Source organism: Pseudorca crassidens, chromosome 2 (genome assembly GCF_039906515.1).
Source record: "Pseudorca crassidens isolate mPseCra1 chromosome 2, mPseCra1.hap1, whole genome shotgun sequence".
Lineage (NCBI taxonomy): Eukaryota > Metazoa > Chordata > Mammalia > Artiodactyla > Delphinidae > Pseudorca > Pseudorca crassidens.
In genome coordinates, this window is record NC_090297.1 from 24,762,554 (window position 1) to 24,781,589 (window position 19,036).

At 51.9% G+C, this 19,036-nt stretch overlaps 1 pseudogene; it reads left to right on the forward strand.

The window, feature by feature from the left end:
* The first annotated feature begins 8,925 nt into the window (after window positions 1-8,925).
* Window positions 8,926-17,318, forward strand: LOC137208746 (antizyme inhibitor 2-like; annotated as a pseudogene).
* The last annotated feature ends 1,718 nt before the right edge of the window (window positions 17,319-19,036 follow it).

The following is a 19,036-nucleotide window of genomic DNA, read 5'->3' on the forward strand; positions in this document are numbered from 1 at the left end:
ATAACAAAACTGGGGATAACTTGCGAAAAGGGAGCCTGTTTACCCATCTTTCTGCTCTTGCCGGGACTGGCATAATCGTTGGATGTTGGTGAGTCATTCCAGTCATGCTTCAAAGAGACTCAGGACACAAGCCCGACCAGGCAGGCTGAGTGAGGTGGAGGTTCAGCTTGGAGAGGGGTCCTTGGTGCTGGGTGCTGTGTCAGTCATGATGTCTCTCTGATCAATCCTGCACTCATCCCCAGCTAGGAGCCAACATATGGAACTTAGTCAAAGCCCTGGGGAAGACCTAGTGCTGACATTCTGCTGTCTGTCATAGGAGCTCTGGGTAGACGGGCTGGTCCCCCAACTCACCATGTGATCTCTCAGCCTCTGTGTTACCTGTGGTGAATCTCTCTGGAACTTTGCTTCTGCACTGGGAAAACCACGGAGTTATACTAGATGGAAATCAGAGAAGGAGTTTTTGACCCAGAAAAGGACAGACTCAGGGACATATTGATACAAATTTCAGGTCACTGAAGGGGTTCTGTGGGGGCCTGCAAGGGAGGAGGCAGGACCTATAAGAGTCAACCAGGGGCTTCCCTGGTGGCGCAGTGGTTAAGAATCCGCCTGCCAATGCAGGGGACACGGGTTCGAGCCCTGGTCCGGGAAGATCCCACATGCCACAGAGCAACTAAGCCTGTGCACCACAACTACTGAGTCTGTGCTCTAGAGCCTGCAAACCACAACTACTGAGCCTGTGTGCTGCAACTACTGAAGCCCGCGCGCCTAGAGCCCGTGCTCCACAAGAGAAGCCACTGCAATGAGGAGCCCGCGCACCACAATGAAGAGTAGCCCCCGCTCACTGCAACTAGAGAAAGCTTGCGTGCAGCAACGAAGACCCAACACAGCCAAAAATAAAAACTAAAATAAAATAAAATAAAAAAGAGTCAACCAGGAAGAGACAGAGTTTAAAGAAAGACCTCGTCATCAATCAGAGCTGTTCAAGAATAAGGCTGGCTGCCTCAGGAAGTGGGATGAGCTCCCTGTCCCTGGGGGGTACGCAAGCAACCTAGTGGGATGATGACCTATTTAGGAAGTTGAAAAGAGGATTTATATACCAAGAGACAGGGAGGTTCGACCACATATCTTTTCAGGTCTAAGATGTTTGGTTCAGAGATTCTGACAGTCTAAGAGTGTGTGCATTTAAGAATCTACCTTGTAGGTGCTTCTTATCATACCCTTTCCATGGGTGAGAATCCTGACGCTTAGAGTAGATAAATCGCTTTCTAGGTTTCTAGATTTGATTCAAACTCAGACTGGCAGGTTTGCAAGATCTATGTTCTGTCTGTTTTACCCAGGGCTGGACTGAGAGCCACTTTGTAGGTTAGTAATATTGTGGTGTCTTTTTTTTTTTTTTTTTTTTTGCGGTACGCGGGCCTCTCACTGTTGTGGCCTCTCCCGCTGCGGAGCACAGGCTCCGGACGCGCAGGCTCAGCGGCCATGGCTCACGGGCCCAGCCGCTCTGCGGCATGTGGAATCTTCCCGGACCGGGGCACGAACCCGTGTCCCCTGCATCGGCAGGTGGACTCCCAACCACTGCGCCACCAGGGAAGCCCCTGTGGTGTCTCTTTAAGTGAATATTCTTTTTTCTTTTTAATGGTGCTAATATCTGATTTTTCTTACTTTTTTTAAAATAGATCTTTATTGGAGTATAATTGCTTCACAATACTGTATTAGTTTCTGTTGTACAACAAAGTGAATCAGCCATATGCATACATATACCCCCATCTCCCCTCCCTCTTGATCCTCCATCTCACCCTCTCTATTCCACCCCTCTAGGTCATCACAAAGCTCTGAGCTGATACCCCTGTTCTATGCTGCTGCTTCCCACTACCTAACTATTCTACATTCGGTAGTGTATATATGTCGATGTTACTCTCACTTCATCCCAGCTTCTCCCTCCCCACCCCGTGTCCTCAAGTCCATTCTCTATGTCTACGTCTTTATTCCTGCCCTGCCACTAGGTTCATCAGTACCATTTTGTTTTAGATTCCATATGTGTGTTAGTATACAGTATTTGTTTTTCTCTTTCTGACTTACTTCACTCTGTAGGACAGACTCTAGGGCCATCTACCTCATCACAAGTAACTCAATTTCGTTTCTTTTTATGGCTGAGTAATATTCCATTGTATATATGTGCCGCATTTCTTTATCCATTCATCTGTGATGGACATTTAGGTTGGTTCCATGTCCTGGCTATTGTAAATAGTGCTGCAATGAACATTGTGGTACATGTCTCTTGTTTTTTTTTTTGCGATACGCAGGCCTCTCACTGTTGTGGCCTCTCCCGTTGCAGTGCACAGGCTCCAGATGCACAGGCTCAGCGGCCATGGCTCACCGGACCGGAGCACGAACCTGTGTCCCCTGCATTGGCAGGCGGACTCTCAACCATTGCGCCACCAGGGAAGCCCAACATGTCTCTTTTTGAATTATGGTTTTCTCAGGGTATAAGCCCATTAGTGGGATTGCTGGGTCATATGGTAGTTCTATTTGTAGTTTTTTAAGGAACCTCCATACTGTTCTCCATAGTGGTTGTATCAATTTACGTTCCCACTAACAGTGCAGGAGGGTTCCTTTTTCACCACACCCTTTCCAGCATTTATTGTTTCTGGATGTTTTAATAATGGCCATTCTGACCAGTGTGAGGTGATACCTCATTGTAGTTTTGATTTGCATTTCTCTAATAATTAGTGATGTTGAGCATCTTTTCATGTGCCTCTTGGCCATCTGTATATCTTCTTTGGTGAAATGTCTATTTAGGTCTTCTGCCGATTTTTTAATTGAATTGTTTGTTTTTTTGATATTGAGCTCCATGAGCTGTTTATATATTTTGGAGATTAATCTTTTGTCCATTGTTTCATTTGCAAATATTTTCTCCTATTCTGAGGGTTGTCTTTTCATCTTGTTTATGGTTTCCTTTGCTGTGCAAAAGCTTTGACGTTTCATTAGGTCCCATTTGTTTATTTTTGTTTTTGTTTCCATTACTCTAGGAGGTGGGTCAAAAATGATCTTGCAGGGCTTCCCTGGTGGCGCAGTGGTTGAGAGTCCGCCTGCCGATGCAGGGGACACGGGTTCGTGCCCCGGTCCGGGAAGATCCCACATGCCGCGGAGCGGCTGGGCCCGTGAGCCATGGCCGCTGAGCCTGCGAGTCTGGAGCCTGTGCTCCGCAACGGGAGAGGCCGCAACAGTGAGAGGCCCGCGTACCGCAAAAAAAAAAAAAAAAAAAGATCTTGCTGTGGTTTATGTCAAAGAGTGTTTTTCCTGTGTTTTCCTCTAAGAGTTATAGTGTCTGGTCTTACATTTAGGTCTTTAATCCATTTGGAGTTTATCTTTGTGTATGTTGTTAGGGAGTATTCTAATTTCATTCTTTTACGTGTAGCTGTCCAGTTTTCCCAGCATCACTTATTGAAGAGGCTATCTTTTCTCCATTGTATGTTCTTGCCTCCTTTGTCAAAGATAAGGTGACCATATGTGCATGGGTTTAATCTCTGGGCTTTCTATCCTGTACCATTGATTTATATTTCTGTTTTTGTGCCAGTACCATACTGCCTTGATTACTGTAGCTTTGTAGTATAGTTTGAAGTCAGGGAGCCTGATTTCTCCAGCTCCGTTTTTCTTTCTCAAGATTGCTTTGGCTATTCAGGGTCTTTTGTGTTTCCATACAAATTGTAAAAATTTTTGTTCTAATTCTGTGAAGAATGCCATTGGTAGTTTGATAGGGATTACATTGAATCTGTAGATTGCTTTGGGTAGTATAGTCATTTTCACAGTATTGATTCTTCCAATCCAAGAACATGGTATGAATATTCTTTTTTTTTTTTTTTTTTTTTTTTGCCGTACGTGGGCCTCTCACTGCTGAGGCCCCTCCCGTTGTGGAGCATAGGCTCCGGATGCGCAGGCTCAGCGGCCATGGGTTACGGGCCCAGCTGCTCCATGGCATGCGGGATCCTCCCGGACCGGGGCACGAACCCTCGTCGCCTGCATCGACAGGTAGACTCTCAACCACTGCGCCACCAGGGAAGCCCTGAATATTCTTTTTTAAAATATATTTTGAGATATTCACATACCACACATTTCACCCATTTAAAGTGTACAATTCTCTATTTTTTTTGTATCTTCACAGTGTTGTGCAACCATTGCCACAATCTAATGTTTATATGTTTTTGTCACCCCAGAAAGAAATCCCGTATACATTAACAGTCTCTCCCCATATCTAAGAAACCATTGCCTAATCCAACATCATGAATATACTCCTATCTTGTCTTCTAAGAGTTTTATAGTTTTAGCTCTTATATTTGGGTCTTTCATCCATTTTGAGTTAACGTTTATGTATGGTATGAAGTAGCAGTCCACTTCATTCTTTTACATGTGGATACCCCATGGTTCCAGCATTAAATAAATGTTCCTTGAATATCTGTTTAACATTCATTCAGAGGAAGGTGTACAGAGAGAGGGTAGAAGTATGGGCTTGCTGGTAACAGGAGGCCCTGCTGGTGACCCCACCTCTCCCTTCTGTCTTAAGCAATTCAGCTCTGCCCAAACTTGCAGCCTTTCTTGCAAAGCAAAAGCCCTGCAGTTTACCACACCCACTCGCTCCTGAAGCCAGGGTGAGTGTCCCCTCACCCCGTGTGACCTACCAAAGTTTGACTTCCAATCTCTTACTGAGTTTTGGTGACATTCAGTTTTCTTCTCTGGCTTTTCTTCTCTCCCTTCATTTCCTGGGTGTTTTGGTGCCTCAGCAACTGAGCTGACCCACTCTTGAATTTAACCCTGAACAAATGATTCCCGTAAGCAAAAGAAAGCATGATTTGAACATGTGATGGAAGAGCGTTCCCAGCAAAGGGAACACACAAGCCAAGAAAGCAAGCACTGCAGCTCTGCAGAGAGAGCGCAGACATCACCAGGGTGGTGTATATAGCTGGCGAGGCTGGGAAATGGACAAGGAGCATCCCTCGGGATTGTGCATTTAGGAGGAAAGGGGGAGCTGGTTCAGAACTGAAAGGCTCTCCATCTGCAAGTGTCTAGCTCGCTCGAGATCAGGTCCGGGTTTGAGATCATCTTATTAGAAGGGATCTTTGTATGCTGGATGCCACATTTTGCACCCTCCTCCCCATTTTCACATCTGTAATATCAGGCTAATACTTGGCTTGTATTATACATCGACTTTGAAGCCCAGCAAATTCCCACCTCCTTTCTTCCACCGCTACATTCCTTTCTACTCCTGGGGCCCAAGCTTGTTCCCACCTCTGAGCCTTTGCACCAGCAGTTACAGACACCTGGAATGCTCTGCCCAGTATTGGCCTGGCTGGCACCTTCTCACCCTCGAGGGCTCAGGTAAATGTCTCTACCTGTAAGGAGCCTCCAACCACCTGTGATCATCCTGGGTCTGCTTGCCCCCCTCCCCATCCATTCTCTGTCCCTCCCTGACTCTGTCCCATCTCCCAGGGGGACTGGCTTCCAGCAGGGGTCAGCCACTGGGGGGCACTGTCATGAGGCTGGGAGGCCACAAGAGAAACCAGGCTGTGTCTCCTCCACCTCTCTGTCCCAGGTAGCTTCCTAGGCAGTGGCTGTGTCTCTGTGGTTCCAACTTCCTCGAAGTGACCTCTGACTCCGGTTTGGGGAACATCACTTTTCCCTTTGCCCCTCCAGTCCAGGCATGGGAATAACTTCCTGCCAGGATCCAGGTTGCTTCACTGTTCCCTGTTTGGCCCTCAGCTGCTCCACCACCTGTGGAAACAATCCTCTGCATTAAATTGTCTCTGTTGTGAATAGCTGAAGTGGCTTTATTTTTCTGCTTAGACCCTAACTAATCTCCCTCCAAGCTAACGTGTGTCCCCAACTGTCTTCTTGAGTTCAAGGGACACAGGGCCTTCCTCCTCAAGCTGCTGCAGGGGTAGGACTGAGGGCCCAGGTTCTGTATCCCTGAGATGCTCAGTACCTCTGCCACCCAGGTCTGGGCTGAGCAGCAGTCAAGAGAGGCCCAGGGACCACACAGGTGGGTCCAGCCTGAAGGAGGAGGGGCTGCCTGGGTTGGTGGAGGCAGTTGGGAGAGACAAGCAGGTGACAGAGTGAGCCCTGGCAGCCTGCATGGGAAGGTAGAGAGACAAGGAGACGAGGCGCCCAGGTGGTGGGTGGGAAGGGCGTGGGAGGAGGGGCATGTGGCCCAGCCCCATGGCCTGATGGGGTGTGATTGACTTTCCCATTTAGAGAGATTTTCAAAGAAATATTTAAACCCACAGAGAAAGGCAAGAATCTGCACATAAGCAGAGGCCAATACATCCTCCAGGGCAGTGGACCCGGAATCAGATCCCACCCAGGATCTGCAGCGTGCGGAGGCGGCCTGAAGACCAAGTCCACCACCAGCTCGCCAGGGGAGTTTTGGCCCTTTTCTCCTTCTGGCCTCTAGGATTTCCCATGTACAGGATGGGAGAGGAGGTGGAGAAGGAGCCTAGGTCCCTTCTGGTTCTGACGGGGCTCTGATGGTCACACATTAGCAGGAGTCTGAGCTTCACCCATGTACCCGTCACTGTGGGCAGAGCAGGGGTAGGAGAGTTACCATGGCTTGGGGGGGAACAGTTTCCGGCTGGGCTCCACTGCTTTGCGGGGATCTGGTCGGGGCCAGCTCTATCCATATGGATTTGCCTAGAGCCAAGAAGTTGGGGTCAGGCACATGGCCTCACGGGTCTCAGTGCAGGGCAAGGTGGCAGCTGCCCTCACCCCAGGCTGGCGACACCCCGCACGTTGGGTAGGCAACGCACCAGGAGCGCCTTGTCCACCATTAATCCAGGTACTGAGCTCGTCCTGGTGCTGAGGTTGCAACCCCATGGGGGTCACCCATCCGTCACAGATTCGCTTTGTCCAGGGTCCCACAAATGTGCAGCTGGCTCTGGGTGGAATTTGCCTCATAAGCTGCTGTGAAGACTCCATGACTGACCCACATAAAGTACTCAGCGTAATGCCTGACACTTATTTAGGGCTTAGTAACATTGGCCATTCTTGTTGCTATTATCATGATTACTGGTATATGCTGGCACCTGGCTAAACTCTTTTCATCTCATTTAATCCTCACGACCACCTGCTGGTTTATCCCCATCTTGAGGCCCCCAGAGGTGAGGTCATCTGCCCAAGAACTTACAGCATCTAAGAAGCAGAGCTAGAAGTCAGTTCCAGCGGAATCAGTCTGGGGTGAGAGTAGGTGGGGGTCTCTGTAAAAGCCTGGACTTTACTATCTTGTTTGGAATCCAGATGGGATTCATGAGGCTCTAGAAGTTAAGGGATTTGTCCTGGTCCTGCAGCAAGTTCCTCCCTCCAATCCAGGCTCTACCTGTAGCCCCTTCCTAGATGTTTAAGCTCCCAGAGCCTAAGGGGGATGGGAGGCAGGGGGCATTGACCCCTGGTGGGAGGGAAAAGGGTTGGAGGCCGCAAGTGAGCAGAAGGCCAGGCAGGGCTGGCAGAAAAGAAGAGTCAGGGCAGGAGCCGGCTCCTTGCTGAACTGCCTTCCTGGAACAGCAAGGAGGCTCTGGTCACAGCACAGAGGCAGGGTGTGAGCCTGCAGGAAGTGACGGCTGACATGCTAGAGGGTGGGCGGCCCCAAGGTGATGGCTTCAGCCTGGGAGGGACAAGGGGTCACAGAGACCTCAGCAGCCCACATGGAGAGGGAGGGCAGGCCCAGGGAGGAGGGACGTGACTGGACACTGAGTGATGCAGATAGGCTCACTTTTCCGTTTGGAGAAACTTCCAGCGAGGTATTTAAATGTGCCGTGGAGGGACAGCACCAGGAGAGACCAGCTCTTGCTCTGAGGCAGTGGAACCGGCCCGTGATTAGAGTCTGAGGTCCTGATTCTACCCCCTCCAGGTTTGCTGAGTCTTCCGGAGACCGCTGGGCCCCTCGGTGTTTCCATCCGTGAAGTGGGAAGGGTGGACGCCGGTTCCCAGGGTCCCTCTACTCTGATTGTCTCTGATGTTCACGTATAATTGGAGTCTGACTTCACTTGTGATCCTGTCGTGTGGGTGACAAAGGAGGGTTCGTTCTCGGGGCCTGGGAGGTCTGGGCTGAGCAGGCAGGGCTGGCCGAGGTTTGGAAGGACAGCCTGGGGTGGTATTTGCCCTGGCCCCTGAGATCTGGGCTGAGTTCTGCTCTTCCTATGGGATTTACCCGAAGCCCAGTCGCCACAGATCCTGGCCGCCTGGGTTGTGGCTGGGGAAGCAGGTCACAATAGGCAGCAGGTGAGTCTGCTTGTGGCGTGGGGGGCATGGGTGCAGTCCCAGCTGCGGAAGCAGAGGGCCTCTGGCTGCAGGCCACCCTCACTTCGGTCTCAGGGAAGTGTGGCCAGCAGCAGGTCCAGTGGCTGCTCTAGGGAGCCCAGGTGCCAGGCCCAGCTCTGCCACTGACCATTTGGTGACCTCGATCAAGTCCCTTCGTGTATCTGGGCCTCTCATCCCTGTGCGTAGAATGGGAACCTTGGACCTAGATCATCTCCTGGGCCCTGGCTCTGAGCCCTAAAATCTGAAGATCCTGGATTCTGCACTTATCTTTTCTGGCCTCAGTTTTCTCATCCGTGAATGGGAACACGTGTGTGGAGGAGCCCAGAAGAGGATGCCAACCCTCTCTTCTGTGTGCACAGCCTATGTATCTGGCTTGGTCCCCCACCAGGTCTCTGAAGCAGGCTGGACCGGGTCAGTGGCCCATTTTACAGTTGGGAAAATTCACGAGGGCTCTGTGGAGCTCTTGTGGCTGAAGGGGAGGGCTGAGAAATTATGGCCTAGGAACTCTGGCTCTGGGGCCCTCAGGGAGCTGGGAGGAGGGAAGAGGCCCCATCCTCAGTGCAAGCCCTTTCCAGGATGTTGGAACTGCGCCTGGCTAAGGACTTAGTTGGAGTGTCGGGGATGAGCACCCCCGTCGGGAACCCAAAGGAGAGTGAAGAAAGCCCTGGAAGCATGTGGCCAAAGGATCTCATCAATCTGGAGGCTGGGGAAACTGCCTGGCAGGTCCTGAAGATCAGGGAGCTCTCCGATTTGGTAGGGAGGGAGGGGGAGGGGAGGAAAGAGGAGGGAGGGAAGGGGGCGAGTAGGGAGGGAAGAGGGTGTCTCAGTCTCTACTTGGTGGGCAAGAAATAAGACTTTCTGTTTTACTGTCTTATGTCAGTCTCCTAGGTCTTATGCCAAGGCTCTGTTCTGCTGGGGGTGATGGAATATTTCTGTCCCCTTCTAGCTCTCTCCCCACCCCACCACTTGGAGTTTTACCCAGTGCCAAGCTGTCTGGTTGAGGGTTGGAGCTCTGATCTACAAAGATTGTTGCCCTCTTGTCCCCCTATTTTAAGAGTTAGAAGGCCTGGCGTCAAATCCTATCTTTGCCGTGTACTTGCTCTGTGACCTTGAGCCAGCGACTTCCTCTGTCTGAGCCTTTGTTTCCCGATCTCTGAAATGGCAACAGCAATAGTACTTACTGCACAGAGTTGTTCTGAGGATTAGATGAGATAACCCACTACCCAGCCTTCTCTTCCTCTTTCCCTGTGTTGGCAGGATCGCCAAGACCCCTTCATGGTGATTGACCTGGGCATGCTGGCCCGCCGCCATCAGGTCATCCGCCAGGCCCTGCCTTGGGTCTCACCCTTCTATGTGGTGAAATGCAACAGCAGCCCCTGGGTGCTGCGTGACCTGGCCACCCTGGGCACTGGCTTCGACTGTGCCAGCCAGGTGAGCCTGGGCCCAAGGCCAATTGTCTCATTCACGGGCCTGACACTTCCTGGGAAGAAAAGGCCAGTTGCCAGGGGTCCTGGAGTGGGGACTGCAGCACCTTGAACAGGGGAGGACACTTATAATCCTCAATTGTTTGGGAAGGAATAAATGAATGAAATATGGGTGTGGTCAACCTCCTCCTGGTCCGCGTGACTAAGGCAGACAGCCTGAGCCAATGAGTGGAAGCACAAGCTTGAAGCCACAGAACCCATTCCTGTCTTGGCACAGCCATTTCACCTGAGCCTCAGTTCCTTCCTCTTGAAAATGGCGCCAACTCTACTTTCCTTAGAAGAGTCTAGAAGCTTAAAGAGCACAATTTGTGCTCAGCGCACTGCATAGTAGGGGTTCAGTCAAGGGCAACCCCTTTTACTCATGCCCAGGCTTCCTGTCCCCAAAGAGTAAAGGGCAGTGAGGCAGCCCCCTGCTCTGGCTGTTACCCATGCCAGGTGGAGCTGGAGCAGGGGCTGGGCCTGGGCGTGGCCCCCTCTCGTATCATCTATGCCAACCCCTGCAAGCCTGTCTCGCACATCTAGTATGCTGCCCGCCATGGGGTGCGGTTCCTGACCTTCAACAGTGAGGGGGAGCTAATCAAGGTGGCCCAGCACCACCCTGGGGCTAGGTGAGACCAGTGAAGGAGGGGCGGTGCAAACAGGTGGAGACAGGTAGAGCAAGAGACCTCAAGCCTGGGACCCCAACAGATGGAGTTGGGCTGCAGGAACCAGATGAAGGTGGTCCCATACGGTGACTGGCACAGACCCAAGCAGCAAAGTACAAGAATTTGGGTCAGTGGCCCGATGCCTTCCCTGGTGCACATTGGTGCTAAATAAACGTTGCCTGTGTCTGCATAGACACTAGGCAGAGCCTAGCATTAGGCGGTCTGGCATTAGGCGACATCCTGGAAAAGGCACGGAGTTGGGGAGACCAGGGCTCACATTTCAGTTTCATTTGTCACATGCTGTGTGATCTTGGGAAAGTTATTTAACATCTCTGATCCTGTAACATGGAGACCTATGGAAGGTGTATTTATAATTTTATCCTTTTCCTGCTTTTTCTTGCCTGGGCAGAAGTCTGTAAGTAGTGAGTGTGTCCACTCCTTGGGACTCCATGGTTGGACAGTCCAGAGGAACTAGGCGGGGGTGGGTGGGAAGCTGGAGGGAGGTTGGGTCGGGGGCATCGGGGCTCATGTGCCTAAGAACCCCTGGCATCCTTTGCACCCCTCTCCCAGGCTGGTCCTCCGGCTGTGGACCCAGGACAGTGAGAGCATCTTGCCCTGAGCGCCAAGTTTGGGGCCAACCTGGAGGTGTGTGAACATATGCTGAAGTCCGCCAGAGACCTGGGGTTGGCGGTGGCTGGAACCAGGTGAACGCACTGGCTTTCCCTGCCTGGGAGGCAGGAGTCCTGGCTTCCACTGTCGATCTCCAGCTTATTGGACACCCTCCGGTCAGCTGAGGCCCCTCTGGACCTTGTGATGCTCCATCTGTGCTCAGCGAAGAACCTGGATCTTATCTGGGATTGGGGGGGGGCAAAGGAGGCACAGGCCCTGGGTGCAAAATTTAAGGGGACGTTAAAACACTTAGTACTCTAGATAAATAACATTTTAATACAATATTTGAAAAAATAAAAAATAATGCAAAGAAATTCATAATGAGGAAAATATCAAAATTTTAACTGAAGACAGGACTGGCATTTCTGACTTTTCCTTTTGCTTCAGGGTTCAATTACTATTACCAATCTTGTCTTTATTTACATTATTTATTTATTCATTTAATATTTATGTGTGTGTGTATGTACGTATTTATTTTGGCTGCACCGGGTCTTTGCTGTGGCATGCGGGATCTTCGTTGCAGCACGCAGATCTTTAGCTGCAGCATGTGGGCTTCTTAGTTGCAGTATGCATGCAGGATCTAGTTCCCCAACCAGGGATCAGTCCCGGGCCCCCTGCTTTGGGAGCACAGAGTCTTACCCACTGGACCACCAGGGAAGTCCCTATTTACATTTTTAATGTTTTATTCATTAGTGATGTTCCTGAATCAATGTTGCTCTTTACAACGATCACGTTAAATGTTCTTTATCTGGATTCCTTAGTGTTGTGGCACCCCCTGGACTTTTGCACTGGCCTCACCATACCCAGCCCTGATTGGTTCCTCAGCCCGCCCTGCCCTCCAGCATGGGGATTCGGGGTTCTGAGCACACTCCTTCCAAGGTGGAAGAGAAAGGGAGCCCCTGCAATGAGGCACTGGGAGGGGCCTGCTAAGAGAGGTGACCGCCACCCAAACGTGAGCGCCCCAACTCAAGGATGACCATGTGTCAGTGTTTCTGACCCTGTCTGTCTTCCTACTGACCCTTGCTTTTTCACATGTGTTTCCCTACATGTCACTCGACGTGTGTTCAGCTTCCACGAGGGCTCAAGATGCCAGGCACCCCATAGCTTCACGCAGGCCATCACCAACTGCCGGCGCATGTTTGAGATGGGCTGCGGGGTCAGGCATGACATGAGTCTCCTGGACACCGGAGGGGGCTTCCCTGGAGAGGAGGGCTCTGACTCTAAGTTTGAGGAGGTGAGAGGGGAGTGTGAGAGGGAGCCAGGTGTCCCAGCCTGGGTTTAGGGGACAGAGTGTGTGTGTTTGGGGAGCTCGTGGAACTGTGAGTCGTATGTGCGTATATAGCTGGGATTTGTCTGACTATACTTACACAGCCTGTGTGCATATATGAGCGCGTGCATATCTGGCTCCGTGTCTTTCTTTAGACATGTTAGTTGCTATCCCCGGTTAAGCTACAGTCAGGTAGAAATTTGCTATCCCTGAGACCCAGGGAACATTTCATCTTCACTGACTGTGTATTAATTTAAATGGTTCCAGATTCAGACATCTCAGGGTGCTATGTGCTATGTGCCCTTGGACAAGTTACTTCCCCACTCTGGGCCACAGTTTCTACCTGTTTCCTCCCTAGTAAAATGGCACACAGCTCTCACACAGCTGTCATGGGAATGAAGGGAGACGACACAGGTAAAGCTCCCACAGAGGGACAGGCCACATTAGGCTCTGGGTCCACCCCTGCAGATGGTGGGAGTGATCAACACCGCCCTGGCCCAGGACTTTCCCTAGGGGAGAGGCGTCGAGCTCATCGCAGAGCCCGGCTGCTTCTACGCAGCACCTGTCTGCATGATCGCTGTCAACGTGATTGCCAGGAAGGCTGTGCTGGAGCCCGGTGGGTGGGCAGGGCACCATCCAGGCGTTCCCCGGCCCTCAGGGGAGAGGATGGGCAGGGAGTCTGGGCTCCAACTCTGGGCGGTTAATTAGCAGGAAACAAGCTTCAAACTGGGTCTAGGAATGAACCTGTTAGTATCACTATTTCGTTGTTCTGAAATAGACTGGGAGGTGAGAACCAAGACAAAGGGTCTTCATTATTCCTAAGTAGCCAATGGATTTATATTGTGTTTATGGGGGTAAAGTTACAAAACACAGCCCATGAGGTTCACAGACACCATCGTGCTGGTGTGCATCTTAAATTCATCCAGCAGACATTTTCTAACAGGTGCAAATTCTTATACCAAAAATATAGTGAGTAAATACAAATTCTTATGACAAATATAAGAAGGCACTCTCGTTGTTGTCATGGCCTGAAGGTTAAGGGTGACATCTATAGGGTAATGGTAAACCTTTGACAATTGAGGTTAAGCACCACAGGGGAGGTTTTTGATTGTTATTTTTGCAGCAGGGTGGGTGGGTTTGCTTTTCTCACAGTGAGCTAACCAGAAACTCCATTTCATGATGAGATGGAGAATAGATGTCTCCCGCTGGCTTAGTGCTTTTATTCTCTGTGGCTGTATGATAATGGACATGTAAATATTTATAACCTGCTTTAGTCTCCTCCCTTATCCTTTCTGACAAATGATCGGCCCACAGCTTTGTAATCCCTGAGGCACTTGTGTCAGCCGGTTGCCATTTCTTCACAAAATGTCTCATCAAAGATTATTGTGATAGGAAGCATTTGATTTCAAGCCGTCATTTAACAAAAGTCTAAGTATTAGGGGCTTATAATTATTATTTTTAAAATTTATATCTTTATTATGGTAAGGGGTAACGTGTGTGTGTGTGTGTGTGTGTGTGTGTGTGTGTGTGTGTGTGTGTGTTTTGGCTGACCCACATGGCATACGGGATCTTAGTTACCGGATCAGGGATTGAACCCATGCCCCCTGCAGTGGAAGCGCGGAGTCTTAACCACTGATCCGCCAGGGAAGTCCCTAGGGGCCTGTTATTTTTATTTCCACAATAACAAGAGATGCCAATTATTAAGTATCTGTTATGTGTGAAAAACATATTTTCTCTCATTTCTGCTCCACAACCCTGTGAAATAATTTAGGGGCATTCCCATTTTACAGGGAGAGATAGTGAGGCTCAGAGAAAGGAAGTAACTTGTCTGAGGCAGCACAGCTAGCTAGTGGTGCAGCTGGACCTGGGTCTGTCTGATTCAAACACTGGTGCACTTGGATTTGTACTACATGCCAAGCAGAGTTGGGCTCTTGACCTTAGGGATGTCTTGACTACCTCTCGTGACCAACTAGTTTAGGGACAACTGGGGCTGTGGCTACAGGAGATGGGATCGGTGACGGCAGCTAAGAAAGCAGGGGGGTGATGGTGGGAAGTACACCGAGGAGGGGGCAGAAAAAACAATATTCAGAAAGATCTGGGCATATAAATGCCCAAATGTTATGAAATGCTCCAAATGTTAAAAGAGATCAGCACAAAATCCTGAGTTTAGATTCAAGAAAGCAGTGTTCTAAGAACAGATGAAGAGTGGTTGTGAAGAAACTGGCTTGGTAGTAGGTCCTGTCCAAAGGATCTGGGGGTCATAGGTGACCACCAGCTCAGCATGCATCAGGAGTATGATGGAGCTGGAGAGAGCTGCCACATGCTTACTTCGGTAACATCAATAGAGGCAGAAAGTTTAGATGGAGGGAGGTGACAATTGTGCTGTACCCTGTGCTTGTCAGAGTTGGGCACTGTTTTTGTTCTAATCAGGTTATGTAAGACATGGAAATAACTGTCACGAAGGAGAGGTTATTACTCACAAGTTTCCTCTGGAGAAACCAGAGGCATGGCAGGCCACACAAGGCCACAAGGGGAAGGACCGGAGTGGTTCAGCGGGCAGAAGGACAAAGGGGAAAGCCAGGCCAGAGCCTCTACTGTAGTTTTCAAGGATAGGAGTGGGTGAGGCAGGGTGAGCTGGATTGGCAGGTGTGGGACTGGCTAGTTTGAGCAATTTCAGCGGGTTGTGGGGGTAAGGACTGCCCTGGGGCCGCTAGCCAGAGGTAGTGCCTCAAGTTCTGGGAGCTCCATCTAGGAGGCAGTTTGCGGTATGGACGCTGAATTGGTTGGCTTGCACAGGAAAGGCGCTCTTGTAAGGCAGTCGTTTGCTATCTCTAGGAATTAACCAGCCCGGGGAGGAGCAGTCTCTCCAAGGTCAGCAAGGCCCCAGATGCCAAAGCATGGAGAACATGTAGTTTACACAGGCACCCCTTTGAGGAAGGAAACTGACAAATTAGCACATCACTGAGGAGCAACCATGATGGAATTAGGTCGTGAAGAGGCCGTTTGCCCCCAGTTTTTTTTGTTTTGTTTTCTTTTGCGATATGCGGGCCTCTCACTGTTGTGGCCTCTCCCGTCGCGGAGCACAGACTCCAGACGCGCAGGCTCAGCGGCCATGGCTCACGGGCCCAGCCGCTCCGTGGCATGTGGGATCTTCCCGGACCGGGGCACGAACCCGTGTCCCCTGCATCGGCAGGCGGACTCTCAACCACTGCGCCACCGGGGAAACCCTGCCCCCAGTTTTGACTCATGCAGCAGGGGCTCAGGGAACCTGGTCTAAGGTGAGGGCAGAGTACCTGAGACCTGCGGCCTGGGGACAAATCTCAGACCTGCCACAGTCTCCTGTGTGACTTCTGACGAGACTCAGTTTTCTCAGCTGTAAACCAGGGCTCATTGTACCTGCTCAGGGTGTAGTTACAGGTTAAATAGCTTAATACATGTAGAGAGCTTGGAACAATGCCTGGGCTATAGCTCATGGCATGTTAGTTAGATTATTCTTATGAGGAGAGGAGGAAAAGGGGCAACACCCTGATGCGGGGAGCAGAGGGGCAGTGGGAGAGCAGAGGACAGGCCCCAACCATGCATGGGTTCAGAGAAGGCTCCTGGAGCAGGGAACAGGGGTTATCCAGCACTGGTCAGAGGGTCAGGCCTCCCCCAAGGGTGCTGGGCTCAGGTGTTGAGGGTCAGCAGTGAGACCTAGCTGAGCACAGCTCGGTCCTGCCATCTGTCTGCTCTCAGGAGGCTACTGGAAGCCACTGTTCTATCTCAACAACGGCCACTACGGCGCATTCTGCATTTTTCCAGGGAGCCTGAACCCAGGATGCCCATTGTGGTGAAGGTAAGGAGAACTTTTTGTGGCTCTGGAACCTCCCAGACTCTGAGACCCCCTAGTCCAGCCCTCTTTGGGCAGGGCTCCCTGCTGCCAGGGGGAGAGGCGAGAGATCTCAGATGATCGGTGGCTTGACAGGTTGTCACACCTCGTGCATGTACCAGGATGTGTACGTGTGTCTATGTGTATTGGCAGGTGCACTTCTGTGTGTGTGCCTTTCTCTGTGTGGGCCTGTCGATTCACACCTGTGCAGGAAGGTGGGTGTCCAGGTCCATGGGTCTGTGGAGGGGTGTGTGTGCAGCTGTTTGGCTGTTTGTGTTTCCCTGTGCATTTCTCTGTGTCGCTATGTTTGTGGTTCCAGAGTCCTTGAATCTTGGAGATGCAGGAGACTTAGGAAGTAGAGATTCTCAAACTTTGCTTCACATTAGAATCATCTGGGAAACTTTAAAATACCCCTATGCCCAGACCATGCCACAGACCATTGATATCGGAACTTCTCATGGGTTGGGACCCTGACGTGATCCTCAGGCGTTTGCAGTGCAGCCAGGTTTGAGTCCCGGTATTTTGAGTGATCATTAAATAAAATCTTCCCACTTTATAAATGGGAAAACTGAGGTCCCATCTGTGTCTGCACTTGTGAACTGGCAGGGCAGGAGTGTGTCTCTAGAGCAGAAGCTCCATGAGGGCAGGGCCAAGAACAGTGCCTGGCACATAGGGACCACTCAGGAATTGGTCAGAGGGAGTGAATGACAGAGTCTTTGCTGGTACCTTCCCTCTGGTGCCCTGGGGGCATGCCCTGCAGGCTGGGGAGTGAAGGGGGGGTGTCTTCCTTCTCTGATCCCCACCCCCCCGCCACCATGTCCCTGCAGGACCTCCGCCCCAAGCTGCCCCTCTTCTCTTGCACCCTCTACAGCCCCACGTGCAATGCCTTTGACAAGCTCTTCTTGAAGGAGGTGCAGCTGCCTGAGCTGGACGTGGGCGACTGGCTGGTCTTCCCCTCCATGGGCGCCTACATGTCCACCATGAGCTCCGCCTTCAGTGGCTTCCCTCTCCCCTCCCATCTGCTGCGCCACGGGACCCGAACTCACGTGTCTGGAGGGAGGTGGAAAGGGGCTGGGCAGTGAGGGGCTCTCACCAGCATCTGAACTTGGCAAGGGGAGCTGGTGGCTGAGCTCTGGGGTCCCAGGCCCTGGAAATACCCTACTCCCCCGACTGGCCCCAGCAAAGCCCAAGATGTCTGGCTGACCTTTGACACTGGCCTCTGCCTGTGGGGTTGACCCTGTTACAGCCTCTCCACAGGTAAGTCCAAGGTAGCCCACCTGGGCAGTTCTGACAGCCCTGATGCGTAGATGCCTTTGTGGGCAGAATCAGGCAGCCCTGTGTCCCCAGATGACCCTCAGCCCCTTCGCTGAGGTGCCCCCACCCCGCTCGGCTCTGACCATCTGCAGCTGCCCTCCGGGCTCCCTCCTCAGGTGTCCCTTCCCCACCAGCTCCAGGCTCCCTCACAGCCCCGCCCCAACCTAGGGTTTGCCTCCTTAGGTAGCAGAGGGGGCCCTAGAACACCCCTTTACAGGCACATTCCTTCCACAGGAGCCTGCTGGAGACTGCACTGTAGGCTGAGACAAGGCCAGAATGGAGGGGCTTCAGACACCTCGGTGCGCCCACGGGGGGACGCTTGGGGGCAGGGATCTGGGGTGAGGAGTAGCGTGGAGGAAACAGAGGTTTGGGTGCCTCTGAAATGATGGGCAACCTAAGGTTCAAAACTGTCTTCTGGGCTTCCCTGGTGGCGCAGTGGTTGAGAGTCCACCTGCCGATGAGGGGGACACGGGTTCGTGCCCCGGTCCGGGGGGATCCCGCGTGCCGCGGCGCGGCTGGGCCCGTGGGCCATGGCCTCCGGGCCTGCGCGTCCGGAGCCTGTGCTCCGCAACAGGAGAGGCCACAGTGGTGAGAGGCCCGCGTAACGCAAACAAACAAACAAACAAAAACCTGTCTTCTCCCTAAGCGGGCCTGAAGCCTAGGGTAGCTCTTCCGGGAGGCTGATCCTGCCCTGCCTGCTCCTAACCCGCTAGACCCTGGGGTGGGGCAGGGAGAGGAACCTGCGCTATTACAAGAGTGCCCCCTGGAGGCCATGCCCTGGAATGTGAGGCAACCTGCATTGACCAGCACCTTGCGACGCTTTGGTCCTTCCTTTCCTCCAGTTAGTGACCCCTGCGTTGTTCCAGAAAGGTTTACGTGAACCATAGGCACTCACCCTAGTGGAGAGAGCAGGGGCATTGGAGTCAGACAGGTCTGGAGGGGATCCAGGCTCCACCACATCCTGGCAGTGTGGTCAGAGCCTCAGTCTCCCCATCTGTGAAGTGAGGGTGAGATTAGCATTCCCCTGGCAGGGCTGTTGAGAGGATGAAGCCAGATAATGCAAATCCTCATTCAAGGTCAGTTCATGTTCACCTGCCTCTGGCTGCCCTGATCCTGGCCCTGGCCTGCTCAGAGGCCACCCCTGCCCCCACGGTCTGGCCATCCTCAGGGAGCATGCACACAGCATCTGGCCACACAGCTAATGCGCCATGTGGGTGCCTCAGACCTGACCTTGGCCTTAAGAAACGCCCAAGTTGGGAGGTTGGATGGACAAGGTGTGGATACAGCCGACTCCGAAGCGGGGCAGATGCTACTACATGTCCCCCGGGCACACTAAAACTTTAAAAACAACAACATTTGGGGAGTTGTGAGCTCAAAAAGACAATGTATCCTACAGGGAAGGATGATGACAGAGGTAGGGGTTGGGACACATCGGGATGACCAGTCACCTTGCTGCAGCGAGGGAAGGGGAGAGAGGGCCCCAGAG